General features: G+C 38.6%; 1 non-coding gene across 1 annotated transcript; it reads right to left on the bottom strand.

Moving 5' to 3' along the window:
- Window positions 1-398: 398 nt before the first annotated feature.
- On the bottom strand, window positions 399-505 carry LOC123459665. Its single transcript, XR_006636423.1, has one exon. It is a non-coding gene; the product is annotated as a U6 spliceosomal RNA (small nuclear RNA).
- Window positions 506-5,358: the final 4,853 nt, after the last annotated feature.

Genomic DNA, 5,358 nt, shown 5'->3' on the forward strand with positions numbered 1-5,358 from the left:
TCCAGCTTAGCCTCAGCAAGAGAAAGTCCCTACCTCACAAAACCAAAAGAAGGGGCTGGTGGGGTGGCTTAGTGGTTAAGGCATTTGCCTACAAAGCCAAAGGACCCAGGTTTGATTTCTTAGGTCCCGCATTAGCCAGGTGTTCAAGGGGACACATGTGCAGTATGGAGAGATTCTGTCATATGGTCCATATTCAGGAGGTTCAAATTCTACCCTAATATATGCATAAGGTTTGTGGGTGTGTCTGCCATATTGTCCACATGCAGCATGTACAGGGTGTTTTCTATTACGTACATGAAGTATGTGTAGGCTCTGCCCTAATAGTCACATGCAGTGGAATATACAATTTCTTCCCCATAACCACATGAAGTTATTTGAAGATCTATCCTATTTATTCTAAGGCAGTAGATAGTCACTATTTTGTGCATGTCATCCTTGAGTAGGGGCCATGCTAATCTTCTCTGTATCATTTCAATTTTAGCATATGTGCTGCTAAAGCGAGCACAGTTACTACCTTTTTTATGCATGTACAATATATGGAATATCTATTGAACATGTCCAGTATATCCTCTGGATTCCATGTATGGTATGTGGTATCTGCCCTACTGCCCACATGTAGCATTTGGAAGCTGAACCCTATAGTTCACAGGTGGATTTTGGATCTCTGTCTTATTCACATGTCATGGGTGGGGTTGTGCCCTATTATCCATGTACAGTATTTCAAGGCTCTGTGCTGTTAACTACATGCAGTATGCAGTGGCTATGACGGAGTATCCATGTACAATTTGAGGCAAATATGAATACTGTTCATGCTCAGTACTTGGAGTCTGGCCTTATTATCCCTTTGCAGTATGTGGAGTTTCTGCTCTAATATCCTGGAGCAGTAATATGTGTTGGATCTGCCCTTTTTTTCCAACAGCCATACTGATTTTCCTTGTGCTGTACATACAGGCATCACCTTTGTATTAACATACAGTGTGTAAAACAACTGTCCTTATTGAACTTGTGCAGTATGTAGAGTCTCTGCCCTATTCACATATGGTGTGTGTGTATGTGTGTGTGCATGCACACTTGCACACACACACCCTATTTTGCACCTGCACTATATGTAAGCTGAGCTTTGGAAGTTACATGGCACATGCTAGGCCCTGAACTATTACTCACATCCACTCTGTGGAAGTTCTGCCCTAATATCTCTGAGTTAATGCATTGGAAGGCTGCCCTATTATCCATTCATAGTTATTCAAGGTCTTTCCCCAATTTTCTTGGGCAGCATGTTGATGCACTGCATTCTTATTTATGTGTTCTCTGTGCGATATCTGTTTTATGGAGCATGTAGGGGATATGACTTATTAAGTGAATGAAGTTGTAGAGGCTCATATGGAAGGTGGAGTATCTGTCTGATGGTCCACATTGCAGTATATGCAAGCAGAGATTTACCATTCACAGGCAGTTTTGGCACATGTAATGAGTAGAGGACCTGTTCTATTGTTGACATGAATTACATGGAAGTTTCATCTTTTTCTCAGTGCTGCATTTGGAGAATCTGCCATACTATCCATCAGCAATACATGCTGGAGCTACCCTGTTATCCATGCTCAAAGTATGTGGTCTCTCTAACTTATTATCTATGTGCAATGTGGAGGCTTTGTCCCATTTTCTACTTGTGATGTTAGAATTTTTCCTATTGCCTGCATGAAGTATGTATATGCTCATATTTGTTATGTCAGTGCCATGATTGGAGGCCCCCCAAAATCCATGGGCAATATATTGAGATTTTTCCCCATTACCGTACCTGACACTAGGAGTGTCAGAATCACTGTCCATATGCATTAACTAATATCTGAGCTCTTTACTTCATATACAATAATTGGTGATTCTGTGAGTGCAGACTCTGTGCTAGTTTCCAAAGAACTGTGTCTGTGCTGTTGTCTATGTGTGAATTTGGAGGCTCTATGCTATTCTGTTAACATCTGCAGTAACTGCTCTATTATCCAAGAACAGTATGCAAGGGTCTGCACTACTTTAAATATGCAATTTGTTATTTTTCCCTATAGCCCATGCATACTATGTGTAGTTCCCATTATCACAAGCAGAATGTGGATTGTCCTGTTGACCACATGCAATATGTGAGGGCTCTGACAAGTTTCCACATCTAGGTTTGGAACTTCTATCCAATGGGGTACTTGCAGTACGTGTAGTATGTACACTCTTGGCTCTATGCACTTTGGGGATTTTGGGCCTTAATATGAATGTATCTGCAGAGACTGTCATTTTCCCCCAAATTTCAGTTAGTTAAAACTCTCTTCTGTTTTTCTTGGACAGTATATAGACACTGCATTTTTTTTAGAATTAGGTATTTTGCAAACTTTAATAAGCATAAAATCACTACATATTATGTCTGAAAAATGAAAGGCACAAGTAAAAGTATATAAAACGTAGGAGAGTAATAAACACTTAATAAATTTAATATCAAACATATAAAAATAGAAAATATTTACTAATAGAAATAATTAATCAATAACTATCTCAACTTTAAATTTAATTTTTGTGTTCATATACTTTCTTAGTTTTATGTTTTGAGTAGTAAAATAAGTATAATTTTTGCTTAGTGCTAATACTACTTGTTTTGGTACTATGTTATTTTTATTTCTAGTAACTAGTGGATATTAATCCTGAATTATTATAAAACTCATTATTTATTATATTTTAAAATACTTTCTTAATTTGAATATACTATAAATATTAATATTATCTGTGCCTTTACTTTTTATGTCTTTTATTTCACTTTATATATTTAATTTTTCTATTTTCTTAGAAATCTATGTGACACAGTGTGTATACAACCATGTTGGTACCATTGTTAGCCTCCTCTCTGTCCTCCCACCTCTGCAGGGACTCTCCTCATTGGAGAATGTTGGTCGTGCATTTTTTTTCTCCTTTTGTTTTTTGAGGTAGGGTCACGCTTTAGCCCAGGCTGACCTGGAATTCACTATGGAGTCTCAGAGTGGCCTTGAACTCATGGAAATCTTCCTACTTCTGCCTCCTGAGTGCTGGGATTAAAGGTGTGTGCCACCACACCTGGCTTGGTTGTGCATTTTTTATTCACATACAGTAGGTGGAATAACTGTCCTATTGCACATGTGTAGTTTTTGGAGGCTCTACCCTATTACCCATGCATGCCATGTGGTGCATCTGCCCTATTGACCACATACAGCATGTGGAAGTTGAGTCCTATAAGCCACAGATATTTTTTGGAGTCTTGATCCTATTCACATGCAATGTATGGATTGCATTATTGTCCATGTGAATTATTTGGAATGCTTTTTCCATTGTCTACTTGAATACCTAGCCTGAGTTATATCATACATATGCACTATGAGAGAGTCTGCACTATTATCCACATATAATATGTGGACTGACTCCCATAATAATCATATAGAGTATGAAAATACTCTGGTCCAATTCTTAAATATGGCATGAGAAATGTCTGTTGGACTGTCTACATGAAGCATGTTAACATCCCTGTAATTTTCATGTAGTATTTGGAGAATCTATCCTGTTCACATGCAGCAGGTGAAGGTAACACCTTGTCCAAATGCTATATGTGGAGACTCTGTCTTTTTAACTGCCTGTAGTACATGCAGGATCTGCCTTATTATCTGTGTACAGTAAGTCAAAACTGCCTCATTCACTACATGTAGTATGTGCAGGCTCTACCCTATTATCTACTTGAATTATCTGTTAACCCTGACCTATTATCCACACACATTGTGAGAACACTTTAGTAATCTTGTTCATGTTGAGTACATAGAGGCTCTGGTTTATTATTCATTTGTTGTATGTGGATGCTGTGCTCTATTGACCAGGTACAAGATGTAGAGGTTCTGCTCTCCCATCCATGTATGGTGTATGGTCTGTCTATCTAATTTTCTTCCTGTGGTGTATGCTGGCTTAACCATATCTTACATATGGAGCATGTGGAGGAACCAAACAATATTCACACACAATACTCAATGGCTCTTTTCTTTGAATATTCATATGGAATGTGGAAGCTCTGCCCTAAATCCCTCATGTGATTTGTGGAGTGATTGCCCTATTGTCCCCATGCAATATGTGGAAGCTGGGCCCTAGAATTCATATACAGTTTTTAGAAATTCACATGACATGTGTGGAAGATGTATGATATTGCCTTCATAAATTATGCAGTATTGTGCTCCTGTTGTCCTTGTGCTCTATGTGGAGACTCTGAATTATTGTCTACTAGCATAGGCCTACGTTCTATGCTGTAATTCATGTACTGCATGTGGTAACTCTTCCATATTGTACATATGCAGTATATAGGAGCTGAATCCCATATTTCCATGCAATTTTGGAGACCTTGATTCACATGCAGTGTAAAGGGGCTCTCCTGTTTTCTACTGAAATATGTGGATGTTGTGTTTGATTGTTCTTGTGGTATATGTAGAGACTCTGTCTTAGTGTACATGTGCAATGTATGCAGGCTTTACCCTACTACCTAGGTAGAGTATGTTGTATATCCGCTGTATTGTCCACATGCAGGGTATAGAGACAGTTCATGGAGGCTTTGCCCTGATATCCATGTGTGGAATATGAAAGTTCTCCTCTATTTCCCTTGCATAGTTTGTGGAGTGTGTCTTACTGTCTACATCCAGCATGTATAAGTTGTGGTCTGTAATTCGCATATAGATTTTGGAGGCCATTCTATTCACATGCAGGGTGTATGTGGTCTACCCTATTTTTCCCTATGAATTACATGGACCTTGTACTCCATCGTCCTTGTGATGTATATCCAGATTCTGCCTTATAGACTTCCTTCAGTATGTACAGGCTCTACACTATAACCCATGTAAGGCATGTGGTGTGTCTGTAGTGTTGTGCACATACAGTGGGTGGAGGCTTTGCCAGTTATCCCTGTGCAGTGTGTGAGAGTTCTTCCCTATATTTTTCAGTCTGTTCTATTATCCACTTATAGGTAGCTGATGCCCTTCTCAATTTTTCTTGCACAGTATGTAGAGATACTGCCTTTTTATTCATACTTACAGTGTTTTACATTCATATTTAGTATTTATATATTCATATTTATGGATACAGTTTGTAGAATTTCTGTCCTGTTGAACATATGCAATATGTAGAGAATCTGTCCTGTTATACACTTTCAGTATGTGGAGGTTTTGTTGTTCTATTATCCACATATGATACGTGGAGTGTTGGACCTACTGTTCACATGTAAAATGTTGAGGTTCTATGCTACTGACCACATGCAGACTGTGTCCTGATAACTACATGCAGCCTTTGGAGGCTCAAGCTTATTGACAATGACCAGTATATGGACTT

The sequence above is a fragment of the Jaculus jaculus genome, chromosome 3 (genome assembly GCF_020740685.1).
Source record: "Jaculus jaculus isolate mJacJac1 chromosome 3, mJacJac1.mat.Y.cur, whole genome shotgun sequence".
NCBI lineage: Eukaryota > Metazoa > Chordata > Mammalia > Rodentia > Dipodidae > Jaculus > Jaculus jaculus.